Below are 18932 nucleotides of genomic sequence, written 5' to 3'. Positions count from 1 at the left end.
TCAGCCAGCTGGTGGCTAGAATAGGGCTCTGAGCAAGCAACAGTAATTCACTCATTCATACATGTGCATTCACAGTGTAGGCAAATTTGTCTACAAAGAAAAAGAGCAAGCCATCTGACAAATGACATCATCATAGAAGAGAACTAGGAGGGTCATTGGAAAGGAAAGCAGGGGTTACTAGAAAGGTAAAGCGATTCACCTAAAACCACATTAAAGTTCCAGGTGGCAGTGGAAATATTTCAGAATATAAATCATTGAGTTGACTTTTCTAAAGTCACTGCTTAGAAATTAGATGCCAAAGGTAGGAGCAGCAAGTATTTCAAATCAGACCGTGCTGCTCCCCTCGTTTGAGGCCATCAGTAGCTCTGGAGGGCAGGGTTCAGGGACCCCCCCGCTCCAGAGTGCTGGGCATGCGCAGAGATGGTCTGGCCCCTGCTCTCCCTGCTGCTTCACCTCTCGTGGCTCCCCTCTCGCACCTGTGGCCCCATCACAAAGCCCTGCTTGCAGCTGTTTCATGATGTCTGGTCAGTGTTGCAGGCTGTCCTTGGTCCCGTGCCCTTTGCTGTAATGAGTGCTGCCCCATCAGACCTCCCCTCTATGCTTCCATTGCCCCTCAGAATTTGGCCCGTGTTCTGTACAAAATTATATAACTTGAGAGCAGCCACCATGGCAATCTGATTCACTGCTCTACTCTCAGGGTCTTGTACAATGCTTGACATGTGATAAGCAGTAAATAAATGTGTGTTTTATCAATGAATGAATACATTTTGAAGAGGGAAATAAACACACCTGTTATTATCTGCAAATAATAACTATATAACTCATGGATACCATCCCCCACTAAGGGAATAATCCTATATAAATCTAACAATATTTTACAATGATTGATTTTCTATAATAAATAGAAAATGATTTATTAGTAGTATAATTATTCCCATCAACCATGCTATATCTATGACTTTTAATCAATGAGGGTACACACAAAAAAACAGTATCAGCCCACTCTATTCTGGCAAAATGATATTCAGAATGCAATTTTCAACATGCTAGGTCCTAGAGCTCTGGTCCACTAATTTTAGATTTGAAATCACTTCAATAACAGTTTAATAAAGAAGAAAGTTTTCAAATCCCAGCCCCTGGGTCCCAGATTTCAGGGCATTGTTCCACTGGAGCTCACAAACCTTCTTGCTAACCCTTAGAGTAAGAAGCCGCGCCTCCCCTTTATATATGTTCTTTCTGCTATAAAGATCTCCCATATAAAATGCTTTATAGCTCAGTGGTGTTTAATACATTTAAAAGAATTCAAACTTTTATTCTTGTCAGATTTCCAGGGTTTTGCTGAGAACACCACGTGACAATAGAGCTGTCTGTTCTAGGAGTATTTACATCTCCTTTCCTTCTGCCTGTGCATAAAGGATTGCATTTGGATTCCTGCCAAAATAAGCCTTAATTGATTTTTTCAGGTGTTTCCTACTGCCATGGCAACCATAATCAAATATCTTTTCATGAATAGCCTTGTCAATTGCAATATAATATTCTCCCTGAATATGGTCTCCATTTCTCTTTCTGCCAAGCTCTCAGGAGCTTTCTTTTTCTGACCTAACATTTTCTTCCAGTCCCTAGGCCCCACAGAAAGAATATATTTAAATAGAGCACATGATTTTTAAAAATAAGAACCACCTAAGATTTTCATCAGTAATGACACACATGCACAGAGATAAAAATAGACCATGCTTTCAAAGGGAATAGATATTTTAATACTGGCATGGTTTTTCAAATATCTCTAATCCCTCACAAATCAACTACGTGGCATGTTATTTTTTTCTTTTCTTTTTCTCTCCCAAGAAAAATCACTATTCATCTTAAGAGGGAACATCTTGTCAAGTGTTGCAGCTCAACAAAATAAGGAAAACATCTCTGCCAAAATGCAGCAAATGTGATTACACAAGGCCAAGAGGAAGCCCATAATTAGATCATTACCATGGAAACAACCTAATTACATGTGTAAAGCAGTGAGGACTGAGTTGAGGATCTGAAAATGCTAATACCATTGTCCCTGCTATAAAATTTCTGCTACTAGCTTTCCCCAAATATGTTATAAGCCATATAGATAAATTCCAACTCAGTTTAAATGAATGGAAAAATACCATGCTGTTATGTGAATGGAATTCACGGATATTTACTCTCTTTGTTACAAACCCACACCTATAACCTTAAATGAGAAAAAAATGTTTCATTGTGTATATTAATAATAAATGTACATTAGCATGTAAATAGCTGAATGGCCTTAAGTATGCATTCTGGAGTTTCATATTGTACAAAAATTATTTATAAGTACAACCAAAGTTACAGCAAGGTAATTTAATTTTTTAAGCCATATATTCTTTATGTATACTAGGGAATAATTATATGCCATAAGTTTATATGGCCTACCCTAAGTTTTTTAGAGGCCAGTTTGTGTTTTAAGGTCACATTTAATCTCCAAATGCTACAATGTGAATACCCATTTATTGCTTAAGCCACTGTCAATTCCAGAAGCCACATCCAGAGCGGGCAGGAGAGAGGCCACCCAGGACAAGTGTATTGATACTAGGGCCTGTTTATTCTTTTTAATTTTCAAATCTAAATGCCTGTTCCTAATCGCCTTTTAACATTATTTGCAAATGATCTGGTGTTTGAATTTCTCCAATACCTTCCGTGTTCGGCCCCTGCCTTTCACAGCGGGCCCTGCCTCGTCCCATCTCCTCTGATGCTGGCTGTCACTCAGACTATAAGCAAGGACGCTCATTCCTCAAGCAGATGTGTCTCCCTCCCTACTGATGTCCTGAGCAGGATTTTGATGGGTGAAGATGCTATGGTACGGCCTCTAGTAACGCCCCTCTCCTTCTATAGTTCACTCCCCTTTCCCATCACAAGTCACCTGTCTCTTGCTGGGGAGGAGAAGAGGGGAGTAGAGGGAACTGTGGCTCTCTTTGGGATGGGCACATGAGTTTATTCTAGTGCTATCTTCTTAATGTCCCCCTCAACTCTCTTCCCCCAGCACATCACACACACACACACTCACGCATACATTCATGCACACAGAGAGACACACACAGTGAGGCACTGAATGGGAGAAGTGACAAGTCGGTCAGCAGCCCAAGACTCCCGGACCCAAATAATAAGCTCTTTCTTGGCAGAGGGACCCAGGAGGTGGCACAGGAGCAGGACGGGAGCTGGGATAGGAGAGGGAACAATGGGTGCAAGACCGGAAGGTACGGTGGTGTATACTGAAGGGAAGGCAGCTGGGTATAAAGTCAGGCCTTGGTTCTGCCATTGGGTTGTCTTCTCGGGTGAGTCACTTCCCCTTTGGGGCCTCAGCAGTCTCTCCTCTGGAACTCAGTGGGATGAGACTGGATGAGGTTTTAAACTCCTGCTTCTGTGGTGGTAACGGTCTGGGCAAAGTCCTACCTCCCACCCTCTGCGGGCCCGTCTAGTCTCCTCCTAGGTTTAGGGCCCAGCCATCCACCTGCCATGGAACACACATGCACCATCAGGAGAGAAAGGAGTCTGAAATGGAGAAAAGATTGGTCTTAAGCAAGGCCCATAATCCCTCTAGACTCTAATTTTTTCTGTAAAATGATAGCAGTGAGGAGATCTGGAAAGGATGTTGAATCAAAGGATCTCTACGAGTCCTTCTAATTATTTGGGTATCACATTCTATAAGAAAAAATTAATTTTCTTTATGTATTTTTATCAGTTCCTGTCCAGACTCCAAAACCTTCAGTGACCCCCCTTTCTCAAAAGTTCCAAATATAAGGTCCACAAATCCATGGCTTATCTTACAAAACACTTGATAATCCAGCTAAAATGTCCTTGCCGAATCTTGTTTCCCTCTTTGCTCTTATCCCACCATCCCCCACCCCTAATTCACAGATCCTGCCAATTTTTTCACAGATCTGCACATCTTCAATTCCAGTTTATCCCTACTCCAATCAATGCTGATTCCTTCCTCATGAATCTCACACATGTTAAGCACTCAGTAAGTATTTGTGAAAGGACTATTGAACCATTTTCAATCCTACCACATAAATCCTATCCCAATTTCAAGTACCAGGTTAGGTTTTACCAAGTCTGTGAAGCTTCCCCTGCTCCTTCTGAATTTCACAATCATGATTTACCTCAATCCACAGAATTTATGCTCTATCATACTATTTATAACCTAGTATCATTGTTAAAAGATTGTGAAAATCCATTCTTCCCGTTGCATGTAAACATTTTGAAGACTAATGGCTAGTTTTCCATTACCTCCTAATTACCATAGCACCTAACCCAACACTGAATCTTTTTTTTTTTTGAATTTATTTATTTTTTTATTTTTTTATTAATTAACGGAAAAAAAGAAATTAACCCAACATTTAGAAATCATACCATTCTACATATGCAATCAGTAATTCTTAGCATCATCACATAGATGCATGATCATCGTTTCTTAGTACATTTGCATCGGTTTAGAAGAACTAGCAACACAACCGAAAAAGATATAAAATGTTAATATAGAGAAAAAAATAAAAGTAATAATAGTAAAAAAAAAAAAAAAAAAACCTATAGCTCAGATGCAGCTTCATTCAGTGTTTTAACATGATTACTTTACAATTAGGTATTATTGTGCTGTCCATTTTTGAGTTTTTGTATCTAGTCCTGTTGCACAGTCTGTATCCCTTCAGCTCCAATTACCCATTATCTTACGCTGTTTCTAACTCCTGATGGTCTCTGTTGCCAATGACATATTCCAAGTTTATTCTCGAATGTCGGTTCACATCAGTGGGACCATACGGTATTTGTCTTTTAGTTTTTGGCTAGACTTACTCAGCATAATGTTCTCTAGGTCCATCCATGTTATTACATGCTTCATAAGTTTATCCTGTCTTAAAGCTGCATAATATTCCATCGTATGTATATACCACAGTTTGTTTAGCCACTCGTCTGTTGTTGGACATTTTGGCTGTTTCCATCTCTTTTTGGAACTTAGGTTGATAGCATCTGCAGTCTGGGAGATGCTCCAAGAAGATTTTCTCTACCTGAGATAAATGTCATTCCTGTCATACACCCTCCACTTGACAAAATGCTCATCTTTCAAAAAGAAGCTGAAATGCCAGCTCACTGTGACCTTTCTCCTATGCCCACAGGCAGAGTTTGTCTTTTCTCTTCTTATATATGTCTATTATATATATGTATGTACATATATGTTTATACAGCTATCTCTCCACTTAAACAATATGTTCTTTTCCTTGAAAAGGACCAATTATTCTTTCTGCTGTAACCTCGTGCCCAATGCCATTACCAGCACATAATAAATATTCAATGAATATGTAAAATGAGTGTACATATACTTTGGGGGAAAAAAGGGAAAGGGGGAATCTTGCCTATTTAGGTGTTTGAGGTGTGCAGGACTCACTGCATCAACAATATTGTGCTTTTCTCTCTGAAAAACTGTAGAATTAATATTCGAGCATTTGAGACAAAGAACTAATATGAGAAAGACTTGACACTCAGTGAATAAATTTATTTCCTAAGATCAGGGCCAGGGGATAAAATTATCTAGAGGTTTCTCATATTTATGCCAAGTCTTCCTCCCAATTATATTCATTAGTCCTGAGTTGGCGATACATTCATATTGCACTCTGTGGATTTTGAATTCCACATTAGCGAACAGTATTTAAAAGCCACCATTAAGAAATTGAGACAGTTAATATATTAGAAAATATAAAGAGCTTACCTGTCATAATATCTTCTCCTAGGGTGACCCATAAGTTTCTGAGACTTAAATTGCTTTTTTTAACATCATACCTATACCTTTCTAGCTTGAACTCAGTTTATTGGCATATCACTTTTATACTCTCTAGTGGATGCACATTCTTTGAGAGCAAGGGAAGTCTCAGACATCTCTCTGATTTCTATAGCAACTTCTACAGTAATTTCTATGGTGGGGAAAAGGAGGTTTCAGTAAACAGGTAATGTATGAATTTATTAATGATCATATTCCAAGTTTCCGATAAATATTATGCCCAAGCAACTTGGGAAAAACTAGTCTCTTCACAATATCTGAAATGATTGTACTTTTCTTGAGTAAGTACTTTGTTTTACCTAATGATTTTGGTGAATTATATTAACACACTCATTTCTCCTCATAAAATTTTCCACTGGACATCTTAGAGCCAACTGTGTGGACTGCTAGTAACAAATACACGGTACGTCAAAATGCAATTTCGCATCTAAGTCCGTCTCCTTTTCTTCCTAATTTTGTCTTCCCTTTATCTAATTTTTTCTACTAATTTCAATTTTGAACATATCTTGCTATAAAATATGGATCTTTGTAAACTGTCTTAAATTATTTTCAAGCCAAATGTATCAATGAACATAAATTAACACATATATAATATAAATGAATAATGGATAAATATCAAATCTGAGGAGATTTTCTTGATCAAAATTAATTCTTCATTCACAGAGTCACAATTGACAAATTTCTTTAAATTGTTATAACTAAATCACAATTTTAATCACTTTATAGTTTATCCACAATTCTGCTCATGCTTGAGAAGTTACCTTTTGTTTTCCAAGTAACCATCTGGCCTCTCATTACTGCACATTTCTAATTTAGCTGGTGATTTTATGGGTAAAAAAAAGAGTGAGAAGGTGGATAATAATGGTCTTTAAAATTGGCTACTACCCCAATTTAAACAATAAAGCATATTAAAGCCACCTAAGTACAGCAATGAAAATATTATGCCATTTAAAAGCCAGGAACAATAGCAGCTGACACATACAGCACTTACCATGTGCTAGTATTGTACTAAGAGCTTAATCTCGTCATTTAATCCTCACAACAACCCTATGAGCTGATACCACTGATGCCATAGTAGAGATAAGGAAACTGAGGTTGTCGGAGGTCTGATGACTTCTCCAGTTTCATGGCGTATGTACATGACAGGACAAGAATTGAAACCCAGGTCAACTGGCTCCAGAATCGTGCTACTGGCCATTTTGTCCCTCTGTCTCACCATCCTGGTGTCTTCCACAACCCTACAAAGTCAATACGGTAGCACTGAAATAATAGCTTCCTCTGTTATCCAGAAACCATTCCAGATAATAATTGGACTATAGCAAACCAGATGATCTGTTTTGCTGCTACAAGTTAAAAAAAAAGTTGCCCGCTCAAAACCTACTTCTATTCCTCGAGATTGACATTTCCCAAAACTTGCCCCTCTCAGCCCAAATGAAGCATTTAAAGGTCAGTGCTTTAATATAAATATTTGTGGATTTGGAAGAAAAGGTAGCATTTCCCCAAATGCTGTTTAAGTGAAAAGGATCAAGAGAAAGGGGCATTTTCTCCCACTCTTGGCAGCAGAATTATTCATTGTCTCCTGCTGTTATAAGTCATCGGTTGTTCCAGTCAATACTGCCGGAGAGGCAGGCCTAGGCTTTACTTGCCATCTCTGTGTCTGAGTCCTGAAATGAGGTTATCGATTTATGACTGGCCTAACTCCTGGCTGACTCCCAGATGTTACGATACACTAATAAAGGGTCTGGAAGACAAAAACTTATCACCCTTCAAGGCAGAATCTACATCTTGTTCATTTTTGTCACTCATAGCATCTAGCACATAATGAATATTCAATAAACATATGCTGATGAGTGGTGGATTCATACATTTCTCTTTGGGTATAGATTTTAAGTTTCTGGTGGGTAGAGACTCTGTTTACCACCTTATGTAGTTTGTGATCAAATGAATAAATGTTCAGAGTTTTTAAGTAAATGGTAAGAAAAGTTTATGTATTACTGAAGTCTTATGCTAGAAGATACATGGAAAAAAAGCTCTGCCAATAATAAAAATTTATTTTAAACCCTATGAATCCTATTTCATGAGGAACCAACTTCTTCATAATTCATTAAGTAGAGATTGGCTTTTATGACTTTCTCAACAACACCAAAGAGTACTAAGCCCCGGCAGGTGCCCCATTCTAACGTCCATCTCTTTAAAAAAAGGTGACTCACAGGTATAATGGGTCTTAGGAAATTATATATACTATTACTTTGGGAGGTTAGGTGAAAGATTTTAGTTAATTTGTTTAATTATAAAGGGCCCTATTATGATGCCCTTCAGAGGGGAAATGGATGAGGGAGAGACCTAGTTAGCCTGGAATTAAGGTCCAGATATATCTAGTATTTGGTTTTAGAAGAAACTCCTGTCAATCAGGGTGTTTATATCCAGCTGATGTGGGGTTTTTTTCTTTTTTTTTTATTTGGTGAATGAGGAATCTCCTGAAAAAATGTAAGCCATATTCACAATTGGAGACCAGATGACTAGAGGAACATAGAAAAGGGGGTCAAGGGTGGTGGGAAGACAAAGGAAGCAAAGGTGCCAGGAGGATTTTGGTGGTTCATATCCCATGAAGGAAGGAGACTGGCATGACTAGCCCGCCTCAGCCCCAGGACCAAATATGAGGAGGGAGAAGGGATGTGGGTACAGCAGATGGTCCTAGAGCTACCACACCACCCACAATTCACCACCAGCGAGGTGCATGCAAACCACAGGAGCCAGTTCACCGAGCTCGCCAGCAGCCAGGGGGGCCAGGGAAGGCTGGAGGCTCTTCCCATCTCACTTGGCCATCAACTTGTGGACCATGAGAGCTGAGGGCATTGCGGCCAGGCTGCTGGGTGAGGGTCTGTCCTTCAGAGGTGCAGCGGCTGGCACGGGAGCAGCAGGAATCCATGGCAAGACCTAGTCCCACTCTGTGAGGGCACAAATTCCCAATGAGGATCGACAGAAAGTCCTGCTGTGGACTTGGTGGGGACTGAATTTCTGTATCTCATGACGATGTTGGATTTTGCCTGAATCCTGTGATCCTGGAAAACAACATAGGTGAAGGAACCCCCCATCCTTTCTGTGACTGACAAGATGCTTTAACTTCTCCTCAGCTTGACTAAACTTTAGACAACCTTCTCCTTGACTCCAGGCCCCACCCTTCCTCACACGGGCCCTTATAGAATCTATACAGATCAGGTTCTACCTGGTCTTGTCATAAGTCAGGAGACAACACCTTGTAATCGACACACACCCTAGTGCTTGACATCCCTCTCCACAGTTACCCCTAGCTCACCCCAGTTCTTAAAAACCATCCTGCCCTCTGCTTCGTAAGAGCTGAGCCCTCTCTCTCTCCTCTATGGCAATAGCCTTCTGCTCTGACTCTCTATCACAGTAGCCTTCAGGGACCTGTCTCTTCCCTATTTCACATAGCTTTGAATGAAGTCATCATTGCCTGCTTGACATCTTCTGGTACACATTTTTATTTGACTGTTGATTGAGTTGGGAGCCAGGAAAGGGAGTTATCACCCACTGCAAACTCCAGGTTTAACTTCAAAGTGAATTTACCTTTACTTGTACACTCTTACAGGAGAAACCTGTAAGAGGTTGCATCAGGGTCAAGCAGAGAACCCTCTGGCTTGTGAACAAAAGAAAAAGCTATCCCCACCCTGGTAGTCCAACATCAGGCCAGGGCAGCTGCCTCTCCTCCCCTAGTGCCTGTAAACGCAAGGTCAGAGAGGTCATTCGCCTAAGTCTGAAAGAGAGTCCAGGCAAGCACCGTGAGCTCAAGGGAGTGAATCAGAGCCAGCCTTCACCACAGCTATTGGACAAATCCCTGTCCTCGGAGATTTATGGAGTGTTTTCTACCCACTAGGCACAGTGTAATGAATTAAAAAAAATTTAAAGGAATTCTCAAAACCTCTCTATCTTTGATCAATAACCCCTGGGCAGGTGGAGTTATAATAGTTATCAAATGACGAACTGAGGCCCAAAGGTTCTGCAACAGTGATGGGTAAAAGAACCGCTGAACAAGTCAGAAGAAATGAGTTGCAAACCTGGCTGTCACTTCCCAACTGCATGAGTTGGTCTCAGTCCTTCAGCTATTAAGAGAATAGGGCTGACCAGATGGTATCTGTCAATGATACGTGATAGTTTGTTTCTTGTCCTGTGTAGTCAACATTTATTAAATCCCTACTATATGCTGGGCACTACTCATGAAGTAGGTATCCATTTTATACATAAGAATAAATCTAAGATTCTATGATTTATGAAGATTCCATGCTCTTTTTTAAAATGTTTTTGTTAATAAGACTTTACACACATACATCCCATGCATGGTGCACAATCAGTGGCTCACATATCATTACATAGTTGTACATACATCACCACGATCATTTTTTAGAACATTTGTATCATTCCAGAAAAAGAAATAAAAAGGAAAAGAAAAACCTTATACATACCATAAGCCTTACCCCTCCCTTGTCTCATTGACCACTAGTATTTCCTTCTACCTAATTTATTTTACCCTTTGCCCCTGCTATTATTATTTATTCTTTATCCATATATTTTTCCTCATCTGTCCACACCCTGGATAAAAGGAGCAACAGACACTAAGTTTTAACAATCCCATAGCCACACTGTAAAAGTTACATCTTTATACAATTGTCTTCAAGAATCAAGGCTACTGCCATTTCCTAATTTAACTTATATGGACAGTTTAATTGAACATCATAAGTACATAGACCCTTGAATAGGGCAGGCAATTTTTAGGTTTATCCAGGTTAGTGTGATGCCTCGATAAATCCCAGAGTTATTTGAACAGTGAATAAAGAAGTATTTGTAAAGTCCCTTGAGGGAATTGGGCAGAGGGGGAAAAATTCAACTTTCCCATTTGGAGAATTCCTGACATTCTCACAAGCAGTGGGGACAACCAAATCAACAGGCTGAGCCCTTAATCTTGGAGTTTGTCCCTAAGAAACTTATTCCAGCAAAGAATAGGCTAAGCCTACTTAAAATTAGGCCCAAGAGTCACCCCCAGAGAACCTTTTTTGTTGCTCAGATGTGGTCTCTCTTTCTCTCAACCAACACAGCAAATGAACTCACTGCCCTCCCCCTCTCTGCATGAGACATAACTCCCAGGGGTGTAAACCTCCCTAGCAACGTGGGACAGAAATCCTAGAATGAGTTGGAACATAGCATCAAGAGATTGAGAAAACCTTCTCCACTAAAAGGGGGAAGAGGGAAATGAGACAAAATAAAGTGTCATTATATAAATATCCCCTTTTTAGTTTAAGGTGTATTAGAGAGGCTAGAGGAAGTGCCTTAAACTCTGGAGCTGTGTTCCAGTAGCCTTATTTCTTGAAGATGATTGTTTAATGATATAGCTTTCACAATGTGACTGTGTGATTGTGAAAACCTTGTGTCTGATGCTCCTTTTAATGGTATGGACAGATGAATAAAAAATATGAATAAGAAGTAAACAAATAATAGGGGGACAAAGGTTAAAATAAACTGACTAGTGGTCAATGAAATATATCAGTGGTCAATGAAAGGGAGTGGTAAGGGGCATGGCATGTATGAGTTTTTTCTTTTTTCTTCCTTTTGCTGGAGAAATGCAAATGTTCAAAAAAATGACCATGGTGATGAATACACAGCTATGTAGATTATATTTTGAGCCATTGATTGTAACCATGTCAAGAATGTTTGTATGTCAAGAATGTTTGTATGTTTGTTTGCTCTTTGTAATGCAGTTTTAAAAAAAATCAAGGCTACTGGAACACATCTCAACAGTATCTGGTACTTCCCTCCAGCCATTCCATTTCACTGTAAACTAAAAAGGGATATCTATATAATGCATAAGAATAACCTCCAGGATAACCTCTAGACTCTGTTTGAAATCTCTCAGCCACTGAAACTTAATTTTGTCTCGTTTCTCTCTTCCACTTTTTGGTCAAGAAGTCTTTCTCAATTCCATGATGCCAGGTTCTGGCTCATTCCAGGATTTATGTCCCACATTGCCAGGGAGATTTACACCCCTGGGAGTCATGTCCCACGTAGGGGGGAGGGCAGTGAGTTTACCTGCCAAGTTGGCTTAGAGGGAGAGGCCATATTTGAGCAAGAAAGGAGGTTCTCTGGGGGTGACTCTTCGGCGTAATTTTAAGTAGGTTCAGCCTATCCTTTGTGGGAATAAGTTTCATAGGGACGAATCCCAAGATCAAGGGCGTGCCCTACTGATTTGGTTGTCCCCACTGCTTGTGAGGATATCAGAATTTCTCCAAAAGGGGAATTTGAATATTTCCTCCTTCTCCCCAGCCAGTACTTCTTTATTCACTGCCCAAATTACTCTGGGATATAACGGAGCATCACACTAACCTGGACAAACCAACAAGATCCCACACCCTTTTCAAGATAACATGCACTTATTGTGTTCAAGTAAACCAACCGTACAAGTTAAATTAGGTAATATACTACCCAAAATAAAAATTTTGCACCAAATAAATCTCTCTCCCTTTGTTCTCACACAGGAGTGAAGTTTTAAAATATGGACCTTTTCATCCTTTTCCAGTCTTCTGATTTACCTTAGACCTATCCAGATCAGCTTCATTTATATCTCTATTTGAAGTCTGACACCTTTTTCAACATTTCAACAGTTCTTATTTGGGGTACAACTATAGCTTCAGAGCTCTAACTCTGAGTCTCAGGAGTCACATAAATACCCAAAGTTTCTGGGAACGGGGCGGGCCGCGGTGGCTCAGCGGGCAAAGTGCTTGCCTGCTATGCCGGAGGACCTCGGTTCGATTCCCGGCCCCAGCCCATGTAACAAAAAACGGAAAAACAAAATATAATAAAACAAGAAAATGTTTAAAGATGTTTCCCTTTCTTCCTTCCTTCCTTCCTTCTATCCTTCCTTCCTTCTATCTGTCTTTCCTTTAAAAAAAAAAAAAAAAAAAGTTTCTGGGAACGACCAGGTTATGAGCAAGCAGCTTAGTATTTCAGAATTTAGAAATAGTTACAACTTTGGAATAGATGTGACTGCTTTAAGAGATTACAAATCTAGGAAGGTCCCACACTCTTAAAGCAATACCACACAAGTTTTAGGATAAGGGAATTTATTCATGTAGAAGGACTAAATGAAAAGCAAACAGTTCTTCCTTTCCTTCCTTCACTTGGCTTTTCTTTAGTCCAAAGCTGTGCTCATCTCACCACTTCAATTAAGCTTTACTGGGAATGTAGAGGCTGGGCTAGAGCACAAGCAAGATCTGCAAAGTAACTTTTCATTCCTCTTACTTTATTTTGTTTTGCTTTAGAAAAGTTGAGGTTTCCAGAAAAAGCATGAATTAAATACAGGATTCCCCTCTACCACCCTACTAACAAGTTCCACTGGTGTGCAATATTTGTTACAAATGTTAAATACAGTCATGGTTTAACTAGAGTTCACTGTTTGTGTTGTGTCGTTCCATGGATGTTTCAAAAGATTTTATTCCAGTAACATATGTACAAACTAAACATGGCCCTTTTAACCACACAAAAATATATAATTCAGCACTGTTACGTTCATAATGCTGTAGCATTCCTGTGTCATATTTGTTAAAATTGATGAAGAATATTTTTATAATTGTGCCACTCAATATAGTCCATGATTTAACTTAGGTTTCACTATTTGTCATTGTATAGCTCCATGGATTTTTTAAAAAATTACCTTAGTTATATATTTGCAACCTAAAATTTCCTCATTTAACCACATTCAAATATCTAATTTGGGACTGTTAATTAATTATTTAACATGTCTACCCATGGTAAATAAATAGATAAATAAATAATAAATTTTAAAAAGCTAATAAAATCCCATTGTATATATATGCCTACATTTTGTGTATCCATTGATTGGTTTATGGACACCTGAGTTGCTTCCATCTTTTGGCAATTCGACATAAAGCCACTATGAACATGGCTGTGCAAATACGTATTTCAGTCCCTGCTATCAGTTCTTTGGGGAATATGCCTGGAAGTGGGCTTGCTGGATCCTAGCTTTCTGAGTAACCACCAAGTTGTCTTCTGCAGTAGCTGCAGTAGCTCCCTTACTTTACTGTCCACTGCAGTGAATGAGCGTTCCTATTTCCTCACATCCTCTGTAACACTTGTAATTTTCTTTCTTTTTTTTTTCTGGTGTATATGAAATGGTTTACCATTGTGATTTTAATTTGCATTTCCTTAATGGCTTATGATATTGAACATCTTTTCACATGCTTTTTGGCCATTTGTATATCTTTTTTCATTTTTGTATGCTATATGGCAGAGGTCACATTTCATTATTTTTCCATGTAAGTGTCCCGTTATTGCAGCAATATTTGCTAAATTTTGCTTGTCTGTTTGTTTTTTTGGAAAGCATATGGACTGTGAATCGAACCAAGGTCTCCCGAATGGCAGGCAAGAATTCTACAACTGAACTATCCATGCACCCCCCTATCTATATATCTTTTTGTAGAAATGTGTATTCAAACCCATCTTACAATTGGGTTGTTATTATTTTTGTTTTTGAGTTGTAACATTTCTTTATGTATCCTGGATATTAAACTCTTATTGGATGTTTGTATAGATTGTTGTTTTACTTTCATGATAAAGTCCTTTGAGGGACAAAGGTTTGTAATTTTGATGTGGTCCTAAAATAATTTTATCTAGTTTGTCTTTTGTTGCTTGTGCTATGGGTGTAAAGTCTAAGAAAGCATTGCCTAACACAAAGTCCTGAAGATTCTTCCATATGTTTTCTTCTAGGAGTTTATAGTTCTGGCTCTTATATGTAGGTCTTTTCCATTTTTTCAATTGATGTTTGTATATCATGTAAGGGAGAGGTCTACCTTCATTTGCCTGCACATGGAGATCCACTTTTCCCAGCACCATTTGGTGAAGACACTATTCTTTCCCAGCTGAGTGATCTTTACCCCCATGTCAATAATCAATTACCATAATTCTAACCTCCCCGCATGTAAGGAAAGCAAGACAGAAGGAATCCTAAAACTCTCATAACTATGAGGGTTTATTTCTGAACTGTCGATTTGATTCCATCTGTCCTTGTGTCAGTATTACACTGTTTAATTACTGTGGCATTGTGATTAGTTTAAGATCCTCCAACTTCGTTCTTCTTTTTCAAGATGGCTTTGACTATTTGAGGTCTCTTACCCTTCCAAATTAATTTGATGATTGGCTCTTTCATTTCTGCAAGTAAGGTTGCTGGAATTTTGGAGAGGGGATTATGTTGACTCTGTAAATTGCTTTGGGTAGAATTTACATTTTAACAATATTTAGTCTTCCAATCCATGAACACAGAATATTCTTCTATTTATTTAAGTCTAGATTTCTTTTAGTTATGTTTTGTAGTTTTCTACATCCTGGTTCCATTTATTTCTAGATATTTGATTCTTCTAGTTGTTATTGGTAATGGATTCTTTTCTTGATTTCTTCTTCTGATTACTTATTACTAGTGCATAGAAACACTACTGATTTGGGGATGTTGATCTTGTACGCTGTCATGTTGCTGAATTCATTTTTACCTCTATGAGCTTTGATGTGGAATTTTCAGGATTTTCTGCATATAGGTCCTTGTCATCCGCAAATGGAGAAAGTTTTCCTTCTTCCTTTCTAAATTGAGTGCTTTTTATTTCATTGTCTTGCCTAATTGCTCTGGCTAGAACTTCCACTATAATGTTGAATAACAGTGGTGACAGTGGGCAACCTTGTATTGCTCCAGTTCAGGAAGAGAAAGTTTTCATTCTTTCACCATTATGTATCATGCTAGCTGTGAGTTTTTCATATATGTCCTTTATCGTGCTGAGAAAGTTTCCTTCTTTTCCTAATTTTCTAAGTGTTTTTATCAAGAAGGGTGCTGGATTTTGTCCAATGACCTGTCTGCATCCATTGAGATGATCACGTGTTTCTTTACCCCCTCATTTGCTTCATGTATCTGTAGAGAGCAGACAATTTTAAATTCATTCTAGAGGTATCTTAGAAGGTTAGGCGAGTTTTCCTTAAGTAGTAACTTAAAAGTCACTCTTTTGAAAACCAATTGTAAAACAGGTTTCATGATATATATTACTCCGGATTGTTACTGTGGATCTCTGTTGCAGTTTACATTTGTAAAGTATTTTATAATTATCTAGTTGACTCTGGTGGTAACCTTCTAAATTAAAGCTCAGCCTCCGTAATGGATGTTTTGACCCCATTTGCCAAGTCTCCCAGGAAGAAGTGAGTGAAGGCCTCAGATTGGAAACAAACTTTCCATGTGTTTCTAGCAAGTAAACTGTCATCAGTCTCAATTGAGATTTGAAAAATGGGTAGCAAAACAGCAGTGAGTTATAGTATTTGCAAATTAGTGGAAGCCAAGTGAATTTTTTCCTGGAGTGTTCAGACTAAGAAAATAAATAAAAGGAAAATCAAAGTTAGCAGAATCTATCTGGTTTCCCTGCTGATTTTCCATGAAATGTAATGCACATATTTGATTCAGCTTGGAAGTCCTTGCCTTTTTGACTGTTTAAGGGACTCTGTCTAATTTGAGATAAGATGTGATATTGTATCAAAGCAATCTTTGAACTTACTGTAGTGATTAAAGTAATGGTTCATCCTGTATTTTCCCCTACTCGGCCCTAATATAGATTTCTTTGTTTCTGGGGAATTATTTCAAATGCTTCAAAATGGAGGAGAAAAAAAGCTTTCCAATTTTCTTCACTTTCAACTGTGTGATATGGGAAAATTCATCAATAACCCTATTTCTGCCAGTAATTGACACTCGCGGTTCTCATTGAGCCTACACCGAGGTCTATTTTAACACATTCTTTTTCTGCCTCTCTAAAATTTAAGTGTGTTAAGTCAGTGCACAAGTAACAAGCTGGGACAGAATGTTACACAAAAGATACTTAATTCTCGGCATAATTATCTATAACGTATACGTCTAGAAATCTGAGTTATTGAACAATTCTCTATCCCAAGTGCAGCATGTGTTTGATTTATTTTTCAATAAAGTTTTCACATATTTAATATCAATTTATTTTTGAGAGACCATTTCATATATGCCAGATAATATAGCAAAGTCTGTTTTGGCTTAATAATTAGGTCAAGTAATCCAAGCTCTATTTCTATATGGAAGAATGATTAAAAACCTGTTTATCTTTTCCCATTTGCATATATGTAGAGAGTATGTACACACACATTTATAAAGGTTAAATTTTTTTCCGATAATTCCTTCAGTAATTCAGTAATTTTTAGTAAATATTAAACTTCAGCAAGGTTGAGATTGTTTATCTTTGATTAGTTTTTGATGTCAATGATAAAGATGGAAAGAACATAATCCTCTTCTCAATTGATTAGCATCTCTTTGCTCCTCCTTCCCTCTCCTTTCTTCATTCCTTCCTTCCTCTCGCACTCTCTCTTTCCCCCTCCCCCGCCCCCCATCTCTCTCTCTTTCTTTCTTTCCAAGGTCTGTGGCTAGAGTGTAGAAAGGACTTCATGGATAACTTTATTATCAGAATTTCTACTGTGATTCTATTCATTGCTATTCAGCTTTTATATAGGACAAGATAGCTTTATGAAATCAAAATACATTCTCATTCAAAATTAGGTTATTTTCAATGCTAATCTAAAAAGCCTCATGATTTCTCAGTGTAATTTTCAACTATGGAGCTCTAAGACACACTCTTTATGTCTGTGTGTCATGCCAAGTATATGGAATAATCATCCCCCACACCTGTAAGAGAAATAGATAAAGAAAAGAGGGTTTGAGGGAAAGAATCAAACAGAAGTGCCATTTTTATAGATTTAAAGTAGCTTTTAGCCCCTAAAATGTTTTGAAAATGGTCCAGGCTTTAAATTACCATAATTCTAATCTCCCCGCATGTAAGGAAAGCAAGACAGAAGGAATCCTAAAACTCTCAATGTAGTATATGCAAACCCTACATATTACCTCGGTTGTTTCCAATTCCTGAGTGACTTGCCAGCACTCTGCATCACTCTTACCCTTTTTCACATTGATTTCTTCTCTATCCTTTGCTGACTGTACAATCTGAAAAGGCTGTGACCTTAAAGTCAAGATCAAGTTTGGAATCCTGGAGTAAACAAGAAAGAAAGATGGAGAAGATGAGAACTTAAAAAGTACAATTATGGAGTAAAATAAATCTTCTGAAAAAAGAAAGAAAGCCATGTCTTTCTTCTGGGGTTTCATATTCCTCTAAATTTGACATTCAAGGTGAGGAGCTTGAATATGAGCCACTAGTGCAAAGAGTGAAATTTTTCCTCCAGTATTATTTGTGAGGAAGCTAATCTGGCATTTAACATTCTTATTTCTACATAGAATAATAGATCTGATAGAATGCAATTTCCATCCACACTATTATGCACATGTACTACAGTGGAAAAAACATGAACCATACATTATAGCTCCAAGGAAGGTTTATATGAATTAGTGCTGGAAAAATGCATTTAAAAGCCATAAGTTTGCAAAATCTTCCAGAATTGTTGCAGATTTCATAACAATTTCTGCAGCAATCTCAGGGTCTAGTTATAGTCATTTATATGGGTAATTCCATTTACCTTGTCAGTAATTGTTTCAGGAATGGGAATGGGCTACAACTCACCAGTGAGATGTGAAGGATGACTCTAGAAAAAGAAGCAATGAGAAGACGCTTTCTTCTCCTGGGTTTTTTATTGCCCTTGAATATGATGCTTTCAGCCAATACAACCTTTTTGAAGTTTGGTAATGAAACTAACTCAGAGTATAACAGAGTGGAGAAAAAACTAAAAGAGCTTATCCCTGAGGCACAGCACCAGCCAGCCCTGAGACCCATCCTATCCCGGGACTTGGTCGTGTGAGACATTATTATTATTGGTGGAGACACTTGGCATCTGGGGTTCTATATTTGAGTCAGTAACATGCTAGCCCATTTCTCTAGGCTTCCTTCACTTTTATCTACGTTCCCAGTTTAGGGCTTTCAGAAGAGAGATTCCAAAGATACTGTGCTTATCCTCTTATTTAACTTGGAACTTCCTGCTACAAACATAGAAAGCAAATTTATAGAAAGTAAAACAAGATGATTTAAGA

The 18932-nt window shown here is 38.3% G+C and overlaps 1 long non-coding RNA gene across 1 annotated transcript in view; it reads right to left on the bottom strand.

Annotated features, from left to right (window-relative positions):
• LOC143682527 (uncharacterized) overlaps positions 1–18932 on the bottom strand; it is a 108362-nt gene that overhangs the window by 24380 nt on the left and 65050 nt on the right. The window lies entirely within an intron of this gene.

Source organism: Tamandua tetradactyla, chromosome 5 (genome assembly GCF_023851605.1).
Source record: "Tamandua tetradactyla isolate mTamTet1 chromosome 5, mTamTet1.pri, whole genome shotgun sequence".
Taxonomy (NCBI): domain Eukaryota; kingdom Metazoa; phylum Chordata; class Mammalia; order Pilosa; family Myrmecophagidae; genus Tamandua; species Tamandua tetradactyla.
This window is presented reverse-complemented; position numbering and strand designations above follow the sequence as displayed.